This window comes from Macaca fascicularis, chromosome 8, assembly GCF_037993035.2.
Source record: "Macaca fascicularis isolate 582-1 chromosome 8, T2T-MFA8v1.1".
Taxonomy (NCBI): Eukaryota; Metazoa; Chordata; class Mammalia; order Primates; family Cercopithecidae; genus Macaca; species Macaca fascicularis.
The window spans coordinates 79,353,247-79,364,968 of NC_088382.1; positions in this window are offsets into that span (position 1 = coordinate 79,353,247).

Sequence of the window (11,722 nt, forward strand, 5' to 3'; positions counted from 1 at the left end):
CTCTTTATTCAAATGATGTATAAACATTATTAAAATGTATTTCTGTTGTGATGAAGGAAAGGAAAATGCATGTGAGGACAATTAAAAGAGCAGAACACCTAGATTCCAGTCCCGGCTTCACCCACGGCTCACTCTGTGATCTTAGATGGAGGCAATTTGGGCCCCCATTTCTGCATTGTTTTTTAAAAGACAGCTGAGTTTCTTATATTACAAAATCCCAAAATCCTCATGTTCAATGAAAATAAGATGGATAGGAAGAAGCAGGCAAAGACCTAAAGAGGGAAAAAACAAACACACACACACATTACAAAATAAAATCCGGGCCTGGTGAGGCAGCTCACGCCTGCAATCCCAGCACTTTGGGAGGCCAAGGCGGGCGGATCACGAGGTCAAGAGATTGAGATCATCCTGGCTAACACGGTGAAACCCCGTCTCTACTAAAAATACAAAAAATTAGAGGGGCGCAGTGGTGGGCTCCTGCAGTCCCAGCTACTCAGAAGGCTGGGGCAGGAGAATGGCTTGAACCCAGGAGGCGGAGCTTGCCGTGAGCAGAGATCGCGCCACTGCAGTCCAGCCTGGGCGAAAGCGCAAGACTCCGTCTCAACAAAAAAATTTAAAATAAAAAATAAAATAAAAATAAATAAAACAAAAAAATAAAACCCTAAGCTTTCTCTGCGCAAATTATGTTTTAACATAACCTGTGGAAATAGACTGAAACAGACCATTTGGGCTCCCTGTGTGTTCTGGTACACATCTTTAACCTGGCATTTCTCTGCATGCAGAAGAGAAAACGGCCCTCTTTGCAAGACTATGTTTCAGAGTTCTGAATTTGATAGTCTTATTGATTGTAAGTAGAATTTATACAAGTTCTATTTATTATCTCATCTATGCCTAAAATTCAAGGAACCAATTCCAACTGATAATCAAATACTGGGAATTCATAAAAAATAAATTAGGTAGCTCTATGTTACAGCTAATATTGAAAGAAGTTCAATACATATTGTTAAGTAAAATAAAGCTAAGGTGCAGAGCAGAGGGTATAGTCTAAAGGCATTGCCATAAAAAAAGTACACTTTTTAAAGTATATATTAACTATAATATATATTAAAAGTAAGTATATATTGACTGGACATGGTGGCTCACGCCTGTAATCCCAGCACTTTGGGAGGCTGAGGCAGGTGGATCACAGGGTCAGGAGATCAAGACCATCCTGGCCAACATGGTGAAACCCTGACTCTACTAAAACTACAAAAATTAGCTGGGTGTGGTGGCACGTGCCTGTAATTCCAACTACTCAGGAGGCTGAGGCAGGAGAATCACTTGAACCAAGGAGTCTGAGGTTGCAGTGAGCTGAGATCGCACCACAGCACTCAAACCTGGCCACAGAGCAAGACTCCATCTCAAAAAAAAAAAAAAGTAAGTATATATTTTTTTAAAAAGTGTGTGTATGTAAATACAAACACACACTTTGCAATATGTGCACATATTATGTGTATATATATACACACATACATATATAAGTAGCATATATTCACATATGTGTGTATGTATATATATGTATGTATATATACACATACACACATGTATATATGTATATATATGTATGTATGTATATATGTATGTATATATATGTATGTATATATGTATGTATATATATGTATGTATATACACATACACATACATTGTCATATAATTTGAGAAAGCTTAAAGCAATTATCTTTTCAGAAAGTATTTATCATCCTTCTAGAGTCAGACATTTTCAACACATTTCACTGTCACTTCTGGTCCTTTTCTGTACTTTTCATTGTTTTCAATGTAAATATTTAAATATTTTCTTCTGATCTATCTTCCAGTTCACTAATTCTCTATTTGCTTTTATTTAATCTGCTGTTAAATCTATTTATTTAGTTCTTTATTTCATTTATTGTATTTTTTACTTCTAAAATTTCTTTTTCAGTTTCTAAATCTGCCAAATTTCCAATCTTGTTTAGTTTCTTGAACATAAACATAGATATTTTAAATTTAGTTTCTGGTATCTACGTGATCTATATCCCATCTAAATTTGTTTCTATTATCTGTTCCTTTCCCCTGGTTTCTACTCACATGATCATATCTCCTTGTATGCCTCCCTTTTTTGAATGCTGAAGATTATTTATAAAAAATTATGGTGCTAATATTAGGCTCTAGAGATTGTAATCTTTGTCCTGAAATAATTATTTGCTTCAGGCAGACAGCTATGTAGAGTCACTAGCAACCACAAATAACCTCAATCCAATCAAGAATTAGGATAATTTAAAGTTGGGTCGTCTCCCTGGAAGGGCTGATTGATTCTCAATTTATTGTCATTCCTACAATGTAGTCATTTTGAATCCCAATCCAAAGCTTCAGAGAGTTACCAGGTTTTCTTCTCCAACATGAAAAAGAAACACATATAGATACATAGTCCAGAGGAACACAAATTGGAGTGCAATTTGGACTACAATTTGTGCTCCTCTGGCCTATGTATCTATTGAAGCACACTTACAGAATTGATGGCACCTCTAGGGATTGAAGTGTCTCCAAATGTCAAGTTCAATTCTATGGCATTTTTCTTCTCCAGGGTCTTGGCTGCACAATCTCTCACCATCTTGGGAGCTTTCCAATGCCTTTAAAGAGAATTTTCAAAATTTGTCCAGCTTCTGTAGTTGTTTGAAGTGGGAGGGTTTGTCCAAGCTACCTAGCTTGCAATTTCCAGGAACAGAAATCCTATATATGTTTTTAAAATACATATAAATCTTTGGGAGGATATATGAGAAAGTATAAATGTGCTTACTTCTTGGGAGAGAGATAGAAATTTGGGTAAGGAAACTTTTCACTTTTAGCATACAACCTTTCATATACAGTTAGAATTTATTTTTCTTGTAAGTATGCATTGCTTTTATTTTAAAAATCTAGTTTATAAAATTATTAAATAAAAGTTTAAAAAGAAAAGTAATGATCAAATAACAATAACTTTGTAACAATTTTGTAGTATTCACTACATGGAAGTGTTATCAGAAAACCTACCTAAACTACAGGTTGGAAGATATGTTTGTCTGTTAATTTGATGTGCAATCTATATCACATAGCTAAAAAATACACTTCTGTAGAGGAAGAGAACACATGAAAACAAATAAGTCAAAGAAGGCAAAAAGGAATCAGCAATATTAGCCATTGTATTTGAGATCTTAAAGTTTATTATTTATGCATCCTGTTATTCACAATTAATAAACATAATTATCATCAATTATTAGACACTTAATATATGTAATAATATATATAGTGGTTTCTAATCACTAAGTTAACATTTTTTAAACTAGAATATCTGTTTTCAGGGCAAAATTAAAGCATAGAGACTTTCCAAAATTAGTATGTGACTTAAAAGACATGCAAAAGTACTCCCTGTAAATATTAACTTGCTTATGCCACCAATATGTACTCAACACTATTTGACAGTCCTGATAGACTCAAGCATTCAGTTATCTGGCAAAACCAACAAAGACTATAGCTTAAATGGGTCTGAATGATTGTGAGAACCATTGTTCTGCGGTTTCCCTCAGCTGTGATATCAGGCCTTTGTGCAATAAGTATCACAGAAGGAAAATATCGACAAAAGAAAAAAATAACAACACAAATTTTAAACTCAAGCTAATGGCATTTTCATTGTGCGCTACAGGTTACATCCCAATTCAGTGAAACTATAACTTTGCAAATATTTGTTGTCTATTAACAAGCTTGAACTAGATATTGATTTCAAAATGGAAAAACATAGGAGCACGTGGAAGATGTCTAGTTTACAGTGATACACAGAACATTTACAAAAGATATATGAACTACTCATATTTTGCTTCTGTGAACTGAACACTTCATTTATCCTTTTCAACTCTGTGAGTGAACAACTTGTTCCTTAAGAAAAAAAAGTAAAGCTGAACATTTTTTAAAAACCTTTCAAATCTCTACTGATATCCAGTTTATTTCAGTTATACAATCCCATCTCAATACCCTGTAAGCCAGAATTATCAACTAAATCACATCACGAGCACCTCCGATAAAAGAGAAAGGAAAGGTAAGTAAGGAAATGCACACATGTATGTCTATGTGTGTATATCTATGTATACCAAACCAAAGAAGAAAATGTAATAGTCATGATAACATAGCTGATACTTTATAATTTTATATATCCCCATCTCCATTTGCTCCATGATCCTTTATTGTAAACTATATTCCTTGTTCATAATCAATGTTAATTGAGATTACCAGGACGGTGAATGATGTCAGAAGTTTGGCAAGCAGGGAAGGCAAGTGCATATCTTAAACAAGTGTTTATTCCCATGAATATAAGTCCTTCAGACAGAAGATATCTAATATCATTCACCTTCTGCCAGAGTATGATGCCCTACTAGGGACCAGCTTTGGTATTTGCTATTAATAGATTGTGCATTAGTAAAAAGCAGTAGCTTGATCAACTATGGTGAGGAGAAAATTAGGTTTTAAGCCCCCATCCTTCCCACCATGGCCACATTATTCATAAGCCCATGGAGCAAGCTGTGAGGTAGCTATTACCTAGGCTGACAAACACCTGCAGAGCAGGTCATTTTGTGCACCAGCCTGTTGAGAACCTCTCTGCAAGATTTCATGTTGAATATTAATTTGAAACGCAAATATTTGGTCATTTTAAGAAGACTACCACACTCCTCTTCCCCAGACTTTCTTTTCATCAGTTCCAACTGTGTTCTCTTCAAAGTCCCTAGCCATTTGACCAAACCACTGATCGTTATCTAAGAATCAGTGGAGCTTCAATACAAAGCAAAATCTCTTTCCAGGTGAATGGGTAAGCAGATACAACTCTCCGTGCCCTTTACTTGGAAGATTTTACTTCCTTAATAAACTTCAGCAGGAGGAAGGGGACTATAAGGATGTAGTTAGTCTATTTCCAGCTAGTGTTGGCAGATCATGCATGACTACTCAACTGGCCTTAGGAAACATCCCATGAGGAGTGAGTATACATTGAAAGATGGCAGTGAAGGAGTAGGTGCACTGGGCATTGTGAACCACCTGTTCTTTGAATAAATTTGTGCTTTCAGGGTCTGCTCTAGTCACATGATGATGGAGGCCTGCCATCAAGCTTAGGTAACAGGGGGTTCACAATGACTTTTGCATCTAAATAAAAAAATATTTGCATTGATGGAATCATGCACTCTTCTATATCTTTCAATAACACTATTTATACAAATATCTAAAAATGATAAGTGGTTGAATTTTGCACAGCTCGCATAGCTTTGTCTATCATACAGTCAGAACTTAGTATTCCACTAAAAATCATAGTTCTTTACCTATTAGTCTATAGTTTAGTGTATTAGTCTTATCTTCTTTTATTCAACTGTAACATTCACTATCCAATATATTACTAGATTTTTAAAACAGTTCTCAGATGTAGGTTGATTTTATTTTCTCATTATTTATCTTCACAGTTTATTTTCTACAGGTCATATACTTCACAGTTTATTATAAATTTATTGATTCTTATTCCAGTATTGCATTCTCCTCCTTATCATGTTTTTATGGGTGTTGTTCTGTGAGATACTTCTCAGCATCTGCCAAGTGTTGTTTTGGTGTTAAAATACCCACATTGATTTTGATTCTATTTTTAGCAATTCGGCTACTTAAATAACACTTCCAGACTATGTAAAGCAGCACTTTTTCTTTCGCAACATACTTTGTGGATATGACCTCAGTTCGTAGTAACACTAAATCTAGGAGGTAAGGTGGGTAGAGAAGATTTTCTTTCTTTCTTTCTTTCTTTCTTTCTTTCTTTCTTTCTTTCTTTCTTTCTCTTTTTTTCTTTCTTTCACTCATTTTCTTTATTTTTAAATTTTTTATATTAATAGACTATTTTTAAAAACAGTTTTAGGTTTATAGAAAAATTGAACAGATAGTATAGAGTTCCCATATTCCACTTTCCCTTACACAGTCTCCTGTTATTAACACATTGCATTAATGTGGTATGTTTGTTACAAACGATGAACCAATGTAGGTATGTTATTCTGACCTAAAGTCCATAATTTACATTTTTTACTATTGTATTGTTTAAGTTCTATGGCTTATGACAAATGCATAATGTCATGTATACACCATACACAAAAATGTTGCCAACCTGAACCTCCTCTGTGCCTCACCTATTCATCCCTCTCCCTCCACACTAACTCTGGCAGTCACTGATCTTTTTACTTGCTCTACAGTTTTTCCTTTTTCATAATGCCTTCTTTCACTTGCAATATGTATTTAAGATTTCACTATGTCTTTTCATGGCTTGGAAGCCAATTGATTTTTATTGCAAATAATACTCACCTGTATAGGTGTACCATAGTTTATCTATACATTCATCTACTAAGAGAGATTTTGTTTGCTTCCAGTTTGGGGCAACTATTAATAAAGCTGCTATAAACATCTATGTGCAGGTTTTTATGTGGATGTAAGTTTTCAACTCATTTGGGGAAATACCTAAAAGTGTGATTGCTAGATCATGTGGTAAGACAAAGTTAAACTTAGTAAAAAGTAAATAAAAATAAAGGGGGTGGGCACGGTTATTGGGAGAACTCTCCCCCAATATTTCAACGTAGGTTCTCTCTATTTTCCATAAGTGTTGGTCAGCTGAGAAATAAACAGAAAGAGTACAAAGAGAGGAATTTTACAGCTGGGTGGGTGACATCACATATCGGTAGGACCGTGATGCCCACCTGAGCTGCAAAACCAGCAAGTTTTTATATAGGATTTCAAAAGGGGAGGGGGTGTAAGAACAGGGAGTAGGTCACAAAGATCACACGTTTCAAAGGGCAAAAAGGAGACCAAAGATCACAAGGCAAGGGGTAAAAGCAAAGATCACAAGGTAAAGGGCAAAACAATTACTGATAAGGATCTATGTTCAGCAGTGCATGTATTGTCTTGATAAACATCTTAAACAACAGAAAACAGGGTTCGAGAGCAGAGAACCGGTCTGACCTCAAATTTACCAGGGTGGGTTTTTTTTCCCCCACCCTAATAAGCCTGAGGCTACTGCAGGAGACCAGGGCGTATTTCAGTTCTTATCTCAACAGCCTAAGACAGATACTCCCAGAGCAGCCGTTTATAGACCTCTCCTCAGGAATACATTCCTTCCCCAGGGTATTAATTATTAATATTCCTTGCTAGGAAAAGAATTTAGCTATATCTTCCCTACTTTCATGTCCATTTGAAGGTTCTCTGCAAGAAGAAAAATATGGCTCTATTTTGCCCGACCCCACAAGCAGTCAGACCTTGTGGTTACCTTGTTCCCTGAAAATCACTGTTACTCTGTTCTTTTTCAAGGTGCACTGATTTCATATTGTTCAAACACACATGTTTCACAATCAATTTGTACAGTTAACACAAAAGTGGTCATTAGGTGATGTACATCCTCAGCTTACGAAGATAACAGGATTAAGAGATTAAAGTAAGATAGGCGTAAGAAATTATAAGAGTATTATTTGGGAACTGACAAATGTCCGTAAAATCTTCACAATTTATGTTCCGCTGCCACGGCTCCAGCCAGTCCCTCCATTCAGAGTCCCTGACTTCCTGCAACACATGGTGGCTCATGCCTGTAATCCCAGCACTTTGGGAGGCCAAGGCAAGAGGATCATGAGGTCAAGAGATGGAGACCATTCTGGCCAACATGGTGAAACCCTGTCTCTACTAAATATACAAAAATTGGCTGGGCATAGTGGTGCACACCTGTAGTCCCAGCTACTTGGGAGGCTGAGGCAAGAGAACTGCTTGAACCCGGGAGGTGGAGATTGCAGTGAGCTGAGACCATGCCACTGCACTCCAGCCTGGTGGTGACAGAGTGAGACTCTCTTGCAAAATAAATAAATAAATTAAATTAAATTAAATTTAAATTTAAATTAAAAACTTTAAAAACTGGCAAACTGTCTTGCAAATGGTTGAACAAGTAATGAATGAGAGTTTCTATTGTTCCATATCCTCATCAGCCTTTGTTGTTGTCAATGCTTTGGATTTTAGCCATTCTAATAGGTATGTATAATGGTACCTCATTCTTGTCTTAACTTGCATTTCCCTGATGATATATGATCTTCAGCATCTTTTTTATGTTTATTTGCCATGCCCTCTTTTGTAAGGTGCCTGTTCAAATCTTATGCCAATTTCTTATTTAATTTTTTTATTTTCTTATTGATGAGTTTTAATAGTTCTTCGTATATTTTGAATATAAGTTATTTTTGAGACAGAGTCTCACTCTGTCACCCAGGCTGGAGTGCAGTGGCACAGTCTTGGCTCACTGCAACCTCTGCCTCCTGAGTTCAAGCAATTCTCCTGCCTCAGCCTCCCAAGTAGCTGGTACTACAGGCATCCACCACCACAATGGCTAATTTTTTTTTTCTTTTTGTATAGATGGGGTTTCACTATGTTGGCCAGGCTGGTCTCAAACTCCTGATCTTGTGATCTGCCCGCCTCGGCCTCCCAAAGTGCTGAGATTACAGGCGTGAGCCACCATGTCCAGCATGAATACAAGTTCTTTATCAGATATGTGTTGCCAATATTTTCCCTCAATTTGTGACTGGTCTCTCCTTTCTCTTAAATGTGCTTGATTTTTTTTTTTTTTTTTTGAGATGAAGTTTTGCTCTTGTTGCCCAGGCTGAAAGTGCCATGATCTCGGTTCACTACAACCTTCGCCTCCCAGGTTCAAGCAATTCTGCTGCCTCAGCCTCCTGAGTAACTGGGATTACAAGTGCACACCACCTCACCCAGCTAATTTTTTGTATTTTTAGTAGAGGCGGGGTTTCATCATATTGGCCAGGCTTGTCCTAATCTCCTGACCTCAGGTGATCCACCCGTCTCAGCCTCACAAAGTGCTAGGATTACAGGTGCAAGCCACTGCACCTGGCCATGTACATTTGATCTTGTTTCTGTCACTTGCAAGTGAAAGAATTCTGGCTAATAGATTTTTGTAAACTTTCATTAATATATAAAATAGATTTTAAAATTGTATCAGAACTTGACTATTGAAGATCATCTGTCCAAGGATATGTAGGTGGCTATCGTTTAAGAGACTGTCATTAATTAGTGAGTCCTGTAGATAAGACCCACGAGGGATTAGCCTAAGTAAGCTATCCCTAACTTTCTGAACCTTTCAGTCAAGCAGATTTAGCAATTTAAAAAAACAACAAAGACAAAAAGCTTTATAGGAAATATATACTTTATAATACCTGAAGAAGTGTCCATTTTCTTTTCACAGTTCTTTTTCATTTTGGCAAGTTATGATGAAGAATCTCTAAGCCTAAAAATTATAAAGAAAAAAATGGGGTAATGAAAATAATTAATGATATAAATATTAATATTTTTATATCTGTAAATTACTTACAGAATATTTTAAAACTCCAACAAACTAGTGGCTCTCAATTTTCCATTTGCTTTTATGTTTATCAAAATGCAACAGGACAAAGTTGTTGATATGTCACATATAATTTATTTATATATAGAAGTAATTCATGATAGTCAAAATTAAAATATTATGCCTTGATATAGCAGTGCTCATTACAGTAAAATCACTCTAGGTTACAGAAACGTCTTTTCAATTTAGAGTGTAAGGTTATTCAAACAATATAAAAATAGAATTTAATTGAGTTTGGGTAGAATTATTTCCAACATATGTATGAGATGAATTCAAGATTGGGAGCAGGGGGTGTAAAACAAATGTTTCTTCAAAGACATTTTCCTTCCAGTCTTAATGGTGACAACATTAAACCTGCCCTCTGCAAATTGTGCCATCTGGTCCTTACCAGAAGAGGCCATGACTATGTGGCTTCCACCCGTCCAAGGCAGGACTGGCCTTCTCCCCTTCACGCTGATTCTCTGGTTTGAGCACCCATGCTCTGAGGCGTATAAACTGCTTTACTTCCCCTATTAAGACGTTGACACGAATCCAAAGTGGTATCCCTGCAGTAGTGAAGAAAGGCTTCGAAATTGAAATGAACCACCCTTGCAGTTTAATGTTCTTGTCATGTAGGGTTTCTTCCTTTCTTTCCTTTCTTCTGTCCTTTTTTCCTTCCTTAATTTTATTTTTAAATAAAGACTACAAACAGCAGGGGATATACAGACCTTGCAATCACTAGAAAATGAAATGTTTCCACAGCACTGAGATGCATTTAGTGCTAAGACAGAAATTTAGCTCCTTCTATTCTTTTGTAAGGAGAAGGGCTTTTTTGAAACAAAAATGAAACAGAAATAATTTCAGGGTGATGGGACATCCCCAGCCTTCAGGTCATGTTGCTCTCTCATCATTTTTTAGGCTGCATGGTGATTTAAAAAAAAGGAAAAGAGAAAATTTCCTAATCAGAGTTTCATCAACTGAGTGGATCAACAAGAGAAAATGGCCTCTTTTATATTCATTAAAGTAACTTTTCAAAGAGGAGAAATTTCAGAATTAGTGACACTGAGTGCATATTGCTAAATATATTGTTGACAGTTACTTGGAACTTTTTGTTTGATTTTTCTTTGTTGTCTTCTTCTGTGGTGTAGCTTCGTTATATATATCTGGTTGTGTCTTTCTTTTAAGTTCACTCTGACAATTTAGTTTCCTTATGTTTAGTTGTTCTGGGAACCACATTCAAAAGAAATTGAGAAATTTTTTAATTCAAAAAATGCAATAAATCTTTCAACAAATAACATAAATTTGTAATTAAAAAATAAAAACAACTACATGTATTATACATATATACTTTTTATTCATAAAACATTTCTTTATTTGATCTTTCTCCAAAGATAACAGTATTATACAATTGTTACAATTAAAATAGTGTAATATAAAAAGGTAGAGGTGCAGAAATAACTTTGTGTATACTCTCCACCTCACCCCATCCATCTACCACCATCTCACCCTGCTGAGTTAACTGATGTTGACCTCCTTTGATATATCCTTTTATGCTGCTATGTTTACATATTCTTTATGGTCATACATAGAGATTTGGAGGTAATACTTTTAGTGAAAAATAATCATATCATATGGGTTTTTTGCAAATTGTGTTATTTATTTTGAAAATATGTCATAGAAGATTTGTATAAGATTAATTTTTTTAACTTTTTATTACAGGAAATTTCAAACATACACAAAAGTAGAAAGACTTGTATAATTAACCCCCATGTACCCATCAACCAGCTTAAACAACAATCAACTAAAAGACAACATTTTTTGCATCTTACCCTCCCTACTCAATTATTTTGACACAAATTTAGACATCATCCCACCTCAGTCATAAATATTTAAGGTGCACCTATTAATAGAAATGATGAATATTTTTAGTACAACCATAATACTTTTTAACAATCTAAAAATTAATAGCCAGCCAGTATTCAAATGTCCAGTTTTCTCATAAATGAAGTCTTATGGTGCTACAGAATTTCTCACAATATGGAATTTTTTGGTCAGGAATAACTCACAGGTGGATTTGTGTATATCTCCAGAATGCACATATCTGCTAGTCTGTTTTTTTGTGATATTAGCAGCCATTGATGATCATTGCCTACTTCTATTAATTTATTAGTGGTTGCAAAATTATAGTGGTCTAATGATACAACTTTTTCTTGATTCATTACCTGGAATACTTCTATAAAAAGAAAAGGCCTTTTATCAACAACTTTCTTACTCTGAAGAGGAGTTCATATAGGAAAGAGG